The 9,451-nt window shown below is 41.5% G+C and overlaps 1 protein-coding gene across 1 annotated transcript in view; it reads left to right on the forward strand.

Annotated features, from left to right (window-relative positions):
• The window catches only part of PLXNB2 (plexin B2), a gene marked incomplete at its 3' end in the record, with an annotated part of 59,622 nt that overhangs the window by 37,669 nt on the left and 12,502 nt on the right, over positions 1-9,451 (forward strand). The window lies entirely within an intron of this gene.

Genomic DNA, 9,451 nt, shown 5'->3' on the forward strand with positions numbered 1-9,451 from the left:
GAGTTGGAACTATTCAATGATTTTGTTAATACTGCATTTGGCTGTTGTTGATACTCAGTCTGAACAGTGAGATTTATTTTTAAAAGTGGATTGATGACGATCTGCTGTCAGAACAACTTGGAGCTCAGGCTCATGTTTCTGCCCCATCTGCAAGCACAGAGCATTTCGGAACTGAGGAGTGCACAAGACCTCCATTAAATGGGTCAAAAATCCAGTTAAAAGTGAAGCCATGGTTTCAATTTAAAATCTATTTCTGAACAAAAATGCCCTGGTCCACAAGTGTCTGTGCTGTGCAGTGAACACCTCATCTGTATTTGCTGCATCACAGGGTAAGAAATCTCTTTTTCCTCCCTACCCATCACAATTTCTCTATCCAACCTGAGTACAGTTCAAGTCCAGTCATTTCAGTGAAATTAAATTCTGATAACCCAGTCATCCTCTGCCGACATTTCTATTTTTTCACTATAAGCAGGATCAGGCAATAAGCATTCTCCTGTTTAGTGAAATAGAAATGAAGTGATGCTAAATACTAATATCCAGCTATGTGGTACATCTGGAGCACTGACAGCTTGGCTGGTCTCTAAGCAGGTGGAGCAGTAACATGGCTAAAGGCCAGTCCTGCTTTTTCATTTGTTGTGAACTTCACCTGATTTGCTTGTTACTATGGCAGTGAGAAGCAGTATCAAAGGAAGAAGTTAATCTTTTCCGAGGTATACGGCCCAGATTTGCTGATCCCATACAAGCATGATTCCTTTCTCAGAATACCTCATCTTCAGACTCAAGCCACCAGAACAAAAGCATGCAGCTGGTTCTGGCATCTCCAGTATCTGTTTGTAACAGCAATTCTGTGAATTTTATGCTGTGCAGGTTAAAAAAGACTATATGATTGCAGAAAGCTCAAATACATGTAAGATGGTGAAATGAGAGAACTTTGCAAAAGTGTAATGCATTTCTGAGGTGCTGAAGGCAGTTTAGGGACTGGCTTGGAAATAATGACTTTTAGTAAATCAGGAAGTCTGTTTACCAACATGAGATGAATAACCAAAAAGAAGAAGAAGGGAGGATAAATTAGAGTCTGATCTGAAAACAAATGTGAACATGACTATCCACCATACTGGAAGTTTGAATGTGAAGTGAACAGCAGTTACATTTAATGAAGTGCACTCTTCCCCCTTAATCTGCTCACACCTTGGCAGTTTCCTCTTACCTGCATCTATCCTCTGCTTTGCTTCTTGATGTTTGAAGCAATTGCCCTGGGAGCTCTCACCAGTGCAGTGCCTCAAGGTTTTTCTGAAGGGTTTTAGCTCACTCCTTGGCTTTTCTCCCTGAGTCTTTACCTCAGCACATTCATTTTACAGTGTAGTTGGAGGCCTTGGGTGGAGTTTTTTGCAGGGGATTATTACCTGCTTTTTGTCATTATGATTGATGCTGATAAACCACACATCCAGAGAAGTCTGGAATTGCTTCCAAAGGATCTCATTTTATTCTTGAGTCCTGGAGTGCATCTTGTTTGTATGTCAGGCTGCATAAGGGCCAGGAGAACTCCTGGATAGCTGAGAGTTTTAGCAAAGTTGGCCCTTCCTCATGTGGATATTATTAGTCTTAATGCTCTATCATCTGAGCTATGCACTTAAATACATGCCCCACCATCCAGTGCTCGTGATTCTGCTTGAAAGCTGCCAGTAAACACTGGCTCTAGGAGTGCAGACTTCCCAGTCATGCAAGCTTCCATTTCTCCATCAAACCTGCCAGCCAAGCTCTGAGGTCTTTTCAGAAAATCATGTGATGTCTGTCTCATGATAAAAAGATGCTGCCTCAAGTCCAAAAAATTAGTTGTTTAAAATACCAGCCCTTTGCATAAGTGTCCCATCCACAGCAGCCAGCACACAATGTGCATTGCCAGGCAAATGCTCTGCCTGGGCACATGGAGTGCATGGAAGCATTTAATCAGCCTACATGGTGTGAGGTTTGGACAAAGCAGCCCCACAAAGGTAGGACTCATCTCACCTCTCTGCTGTTGCAGAAATAACCCAGGAACTGAAACCTGGCTTGTGTTGTGGATGCCGTGATGAGGTGAACTGGTGGGTCAAGTCAGCCACTGTGGTGAACACCAGGCTGCCAAGAATGCACAATGGAAATTCTCTGGTTGAATATGCTGTGAGTGGGTGGCTTGTCTGAAGAAACAAGAAACAGGCTCCTTTGAGTCTGAGAACTGAGGGAAGTGGAGGGCGAAAGAGCAGTTCCTAATGACTTGAGTGCCCAGTTTGGTAGCTTAGTTTAGTTCTTGTGGTTACCTTTACAGTCCATGAAATGGCATTTTGACCTCCAAGAAGGTGGCTGGTGTCTACAGCACTTCATGGGCCATGCCTGTAATTTTTGTGTGGATATTATGCAAGGGTTGGTAGAATAATCTGGCTTTCAGTGTGAGGCAGATAATTTTGGTAACAAATTAGTTGGTTTACAGACCTGCCTCAAGAGCCAGAACTTACTGCATCCTGGGACCAGGATGAGGAAGGGGAAGAGTTTCTTGTAAAGGAAAGGATGGATGAGATAAATGCAAAGCAATAGAGTGGATTTGTGAAAATCTTAGCCACATTCATGTGCACTGTCATCAGGTCCTAGGAGAAGCATTCCTTTTCTCTGCTTGTGTGGAGGCACAAGAGCTGATTCCTGCTTGTGAAGATGTGAACTTGCATCAAAGGCAAAACCCCCAACTGGAGGTCACTGTCTACAGGAGCTGACAAAAGGGAGCTTAGGTGGCTTTGCCATTTGCTGCCCATCATATCCATTTGAACAGATCCATCTGTTTCTGACTTCCCCTCATGCTGCAGCTGGCATCTCTCACATCACAGGGCCATACCCAGCCACCATCCTTTTCCCTTCCCAGTTGTCTCTCTGCTTGTGGTCTGGCGCAGTTGTGTTTTCTCCATCATCCCCTGCTGAAGCATAGACTTCATGCCAAGGTTTCCTTGCATCACTGTTAGGTTCCCATCCTCTGTTGCCTTCCAACTGTTTCTGAATTTCTGTCCCCTCTTGTGATCCATCAGTAGCCTCCTTGGTGGCTGGTTGTTTATCTCTTTGATTTTCTGCATTAGTGAAGGATAAAGGGTAACCAATTTTATCTCAGTGGTATAGTTCTTGGGCTAGAAACTACTTAGATGGGTACTATAGTAGATAGTATCCTTATTTACAGAGTCATGCCTAGGAATTCTTCTGGGAAAAGGAAACCTTTTATAGGTAAGGTTGTGTTTGGTGACAGATGAGTGGGAAAGTAGAGAAATGGAAAAAGAAGATATGCAGAACTTAGATGATGCTCCATAGGGGTGCACTGCTCTTGTTCATGGGTACTGTGCAAGGGACCAGAAGTGAGTCAGCTGGACATGACAGTACAAACCAAGAAAGATGCAGAGCAAACAAACTGAGTGAAAAAGAATATGAATCAGCCTGGAAAATCAGATCCCAGATGCAAGATGGGTGAGAGAAAAAGGCTGGGGGAATGGTTCTCTTTTACACCTGCATATCTTTAATTGCAAATAAAATTGCAAAGAAGCTGAAAAGAAAAAAAAAAAAGGAATAACCCCACTATTAACCAGGTAAAAGCTGTGCTTTGATTTCACACCAGCAGACCACAGAGATCTAAAATGCTGGGAGCTCTCTGAAAGCATTTTCAGACTATAAAAGGTATCTTTTTACTAGAAGTGTAATTAAAAAAAACCACTGAAGAAATTAGAGATCACCTTCCTAACTCCACAAAAAGACTAATTGCTACTCATAAAATAATAAAGATGAAAAGTTCATTCTAGATTAATAAACAGGATGAAAAATGTAAGAGCTAAACACAAATGCTCAGAGCATCCACAGTAGCTGTTTAAGAGCAGCAGTCATGGACACTGCTAATAAGTGAGTTCACATCTAAATGTGATTATAAGTGGAACAGACATGGAGCTAATTTACCCTCTAGCATGCAGAACGCATGGAACTACAATGAAAAATATACCCACATTTCTGTGAATAGATTTGTAAGTAGGGGCAAAAGGTGCAGAGCAAGAAGAGTATTTTGGCTGTGATGAAGAAAACAGAACACTAAAAAAATGGCCTGAGTATGAAGTCAGATATATGCATGGCCCAGTGTAAGCTCTTTTGCTGGTATTTTCCTTTGGTTTTTTTTCTTCCAGTACCTCTGTGCTGATGAAGCAAAGATAAGGCAGTGGCACACAGGAATGCAAATGCCACATAAGGGAATTCATTGGTATTACAAAGAGAATAAATGAATTTGCTACCAAACATCCTAGCATTATTTGAATGTTATGTACTGTAAGCAATGTACAAGGACTTAGAAAGTGCCATTGTCTCACTGCTTCAAACTGGAGCAGATAACCACTGCTTTCAGGTAAACCTTATCAGCAGGATGGGCAGCAACCACAGGTGTAAAAGCACAAGAGGTAACCTGTTCTTAGTATTATCCTTCCAACAAAGCTGCTTTGTGGTTATGAAAGAGTTGGGAAAGCTGCTTATCAGTTTGGGAATACTAACATAGCAGACTGGTACAACATGAGAAAGTTGGGTTGCAGGTGTACTTTGAGATCTCTAGCTCAACATTATTACACTTAAGGAGGACTTAAGGAAGGTCTGTGCATAAAATAATTAAAGTGCTCAAATTTCCCCTGACTGACAAGCTACAATTTGCTTGAACCTGCAAGCAAGAAATCCTGTCCAGATCAAATTATTTCTTCACGATAAATCATGCAGTAGGCAGCAAGTTACACCTGGGACTATATAATAATTGTAGGTCACTCCCCACTGAACTATCCTATTGAATTTTATTCTGAATAGCATAGCTGTGGATTTACATATGTTTTATCAAAACTGCAAATCCACTTCCTACAAACACAGAATGTGATCGTGACAATGTAAGGCAGTGGGGAGTCTCCATGGTGGGAAGTCCCTCTGCTGGGAGATGGCTTACCAGACTCAACAAGAAACAGGCCACTGAACAGCTGACAGACATTGGAACAGGCTCTTTTTAAACTAGACTATCAAAAAGCCCACATAACAAGGCAGCCTGTTATTGCAGAAAATATTTATGCTGAAACATTAACAAAGACAAAAAGACAAAAGAAGTATAGACCTGAAAGAACACTCATCCATTTCAAGCAAAATAAGAAAGCAACTGAAATGTGTTTGAATTATTTTGTACACTTTAAGAATTTATAAAACAAGGGTTAAATTAGAGTTTGCAGGGTTGTTTAAATTTTACTGTGTCCATGAGAAATGAAATATTGCCAAGTCCTCACAAGGGTTGATGTTTTCCAGAAGAATTATTACAAGACTGCTATGAATTCCATATAGGACACATAATCAAATGTTCTGTTTAACATCATAATTGCACTGAGCACTGTGGTGTGATGTTATAGAAAGTGTGACTTCCCCCGGGTGTCTTCTGACAGAGCCAACAAAGATCTGGAGGTGTGGAGGGCTGAAAATGAAAGCAGGGTATTTACCATGACAACAGGTGTACTTCTGGTTCAGGGACTGAAAGGAGAAAAGGGCAGAAACAAGGAGAGAAAAAATCCTTGAGGGATTTGGAAAGGGGAGAGGGAGGGGGGATGGGGGGGGCCTCACTGATCTTGCAGCATTTGAGGTCAGAGGCTTATCAGTGCCATTGATAATGGTTGAACATTTGGTATTGCCCTGGGTTGAGTTCAAATTAAAGGCGTATGTCTCTTGGTAAAAGCAGCATTTTTATTATCCCTCAAAATAGCTTTGTAGTGAAGAATTTACCTTTTGCCCCTCTTTTTCCTCTTCAATGAGAAGTAATCTCATGTAAGGCTGTGGTAAGCAACATAGAGCTGTGGGTTAGGTGCACCTTTGCCAGGCTGCATAAGACTAGACCTTGCACCTTCCAAGAGTCTGAACCTGTCTGGTCCACTGGTGAGTGCCATGTCAGCCATGGGAAGGGGCTACCTTCCCCTTAGGTAACCACCTCTGATGGCACTTTTTCAAATTATCTTGGTATTCAGCAAAATATCATTCTCCTGCTGATCCTATCTACCTAATTGCATTTTTGAAATATGCTTTCTGGTTGACCATTTGGATGACCCAATTCTTTTTTCTCTAAAGAAGACCACCAGGTGGGTCAACAGCGCTTTGTTCTCTGAGCCATACATGAATATTTTAGAAGGGCACTAAAATTTGCTCATAGCACATTGGTTTTGCTATAAAATGGTTATTAAAATTGTTAAAATTCTTGATAATTTCTTTTAGCTGCTTATTCTTTCTGGCAGGTCCTTAAGAGGAAGGGAAGGGGGGAAAATATGAAACAGAAAATAGCAAGTTAAAATTAATCAAATAATATTTCTGCCAAGTTTATGGCAACAAAGTGTTACTATAGAATGCTTTGTCTTAGCAGTCATGCTGAAGAATTCCTCTGCACACAAAGCATGGTTCAACTTCTCCTTATTAGATCATTGTTATGAGGCATCCAATTATTTATTCTCTGGAGAGCTCCTGGTATTTGCAAAATTACTTTTAATGTGTTAAATATGAATACTTTGAATTAAGCTCTTTTAAAATAGCCCTTCGAGGGACTGCTGCAAGATCATCAATTAAAGAAGAAATAAGGGTTAACCATACCTATTCCACCTCCTCTTTGGCTGCTACCTGTGTTAGCTCCCCGAGTGGTTCTTGGCCTCAGTTTGCCATTCAGTTCTCTGAAGTGCAGCTGAGATGTGTCAGTGCAGTGGATGCATGAGGGGTGGGTGGTATGTTCTCATGTCTGGTGTAGCTGGGCTTTAAATTCCAGCAGAGTGGGAGTCTCTTAGGAAAAACGTTTCTGAGGAAAACAGGACAGACACATATTTCACTTTCCCATTAGGGTTGTGTTATTCAGAGATAACTTTGCTAGTTGTTCACCTGTATCTCCCTACTCAGCCACCACTAACAGGTCTCCCACAAAAAATGGTTCTGGGAGGTTCAACTTTAAATTCATGTCCTGCTCCATATTTACTGGTTGGTGACAGAAGAGACAGCTGACTCCCTGCCAAAGGGACCCATCACGTAACCCAAAAGAGCTTTAATGGGGCAATTATTTCACATTTTTGCTGGAAGAAAGGAATAAGGCTTTCTAAGCTGAAGTTCTTAGCAAGCATCCTGTCATTTTTTATGCCAAGGTTACAGAGAATAGTGGCATGTGATGCTTCAGAAACCTTTTCTTGTTCCCTTCTTTCCTAAGTCTGTGCTTAAAGGCTTGGCTTTAAGTGGTTTCTTCTTCCTTTTCTAGTCCATAGAGGCTAGGCTTTCAGTGGAGGTACTATATAGGGAAAAGGCTACAAGTTTTAAACAGTTTTTTCCTGTGGTTCGGGGATAATACATTTGTCCATACTGATTCTTTAGTGGTTCTTGAGGAATACTTTCATCTGAAAGCTATCCCAGGCATGTTAGGCAGCTAATCATTGCTGTGGATTTTTGCTGCGGATAATACAGAGGTCCAACATGCTTAACAACTTATAGCAATTAAGATTCAATTTGAAATTAGTAAAAGGTATGGTTTTCTGTCCATGTGGTGAGGTTGCACTTAAAATATTTGATACAGCTTTATAAACTATTTATGGACTGGGTATTTTATATAGAGTTTTGATGGTAATCTTTTCAGCAGCAAAATTGTGTTATAAAAAAGCATGAATTAGTTTTTCTATGAAGTGCATATCTAGGCCTATGTTAATTTAAACTTCAAGTGTGATTTTTAAAACTGACCCCCTAAAACTTTTTATTTACCCTGGCATGACTTGTTTCAATTTAGCTTAAATCAGCAAGCAATTAAATCCAAATATGAGGATGCACAGAGAGAGTTATATAGACCTAAATGAGCTTTTAACATGCTTTAAAATTACTTTGAGTGACTACCCTATATAAAATCTTGTAACCTGAGTGATGTATTAAATTAAAACTAAATCAAAGGTTAGTGCATGAGAGCAGTCATGTGCTCAGTCTCAAGGAGTGAAGGGTTTACAAACAGATTTCTCTCAGGGAAGAAAAGCAATTGACACCCAATTAGTTAAAGCATATTCCTAAAGCTCAATGACTTGAGAGCAAATTACAGTTGTCATTGTGGATTTGTGAAGTGTGCTGAACCATGATGCATACCTTCAGAGGGAAGTTGCTCAGACATGAAAGTATAAAACAAGCAGAGCACGTACAAGTTCTCCACGTTTCTATAATATCTGAGCTTCAATAAAACAAATTTGTAAAGTAACATGAGGTCAATTGTATACACTTTTATGGATTCTTGCTGCTTGTTAAAAACCTGTCAATGACTCCCTGAGCTTTGAACTGAAGCACAGTACAACAGTTCCCTTCCTCCCTGCCATTTGTAGGCCCTCAGTTTTGTAGCTGTAAGCTATCACAGATGGCAGTCTGTGCCTGAGCAAAACCACATGAGAAAGAGTTTTGCTACATGGCTAAGAGTTGGACATGTTGCTCTCAGTTTCTGAGCAGGGCTTTTCCTCCTTAGAGTGCGAGATCATAGAATCATAGAATTTTAGGGGTTGGAATGGACCTTACAGATCATCTAGTCACAGCCTTCCCCTGCCATGGGCAGGGACACCTCCCCACTAGACCTGGATGCTCAAGGTCTTATCCAGCCTGGCTTTGAACAGTGCCAGGGTTTGGGCAGCCACCACTTCCTGGGCAACCTGTGCCAGTGTCTCACCACCCTTACAGTAAAAAACGTTTTCCTAATATCTAACCTAAACTTCCCCTCCTTTAGTTTGAACCCATTACCCCTTGTCCTATCATTGCAGTTCCTAATAAAGAATCCCTCTCCCTCTCCCTTGTAGGGCCCTTCAGGTATTGATCAGAGCTGTGTGATGGTGATCAGGGAAACCCTTATCAGCAAGGGAAGTTTTCTAAGTTCTTTGCTCTTTCTATCTCTGCATGTACTTCATATGGAATAGCCCCAAGCCTGGACTTTATTATCCATCAATTTTTTTAGCAAAATTATGCAAGAAGAGGAGGAGAATAGCTGTCACAAAACTACGTGAGACTGGGAAATAAGCTTCTTGCTTATTTGACTCATTTAAGAAAAGTTGTGTTTCAATATGGGTGAAGCAGCACAGTTATACATTAGAAAAGTTACACATTAGAAAAGGCCTCCCTATTCACTATTCACAGCCTCCCTAAGCTCTTGATCTGGTATGCTTTAGCAAGTGCAGGATCCCTTGTAGCAGTGCCCCAGCCTAATGCCCCAGCCATGTGCTTGGACCTGACATCCCATCTGTGTGTGGAGTGCCCATGGCAGCTGCCCTGGACCACTGTGCTGCCTGTATGCACTGCAGCTACGGCGCGAGGGCTGCGGCACGTCTGCAGGCATGGGGAGGGTCAGTGGGCACTGCTCCCCACAGCCACCTGCTAACCCATGTCACGCGCCTTGCTCGGCCTCGCTCATCCTCTAGGT

This window comes from Acanthisitta chloris, unplaced genomic scaffold (genome assembly GCF_000695815.1).
Source record: "Acanthisitta chloris isolate BGI_N310 unplaced genomic scaffold, ASM69581v1 scaffold20604, whole genome shotgun sequence".
Classification (NCBI taxonomy): domain Eukaryota; kingdom Metazoa; phylum Chordata; class Aves; order Passeriformes; family Acanthisittidae; genus Acanthisitta; species Acanthisitta chloris.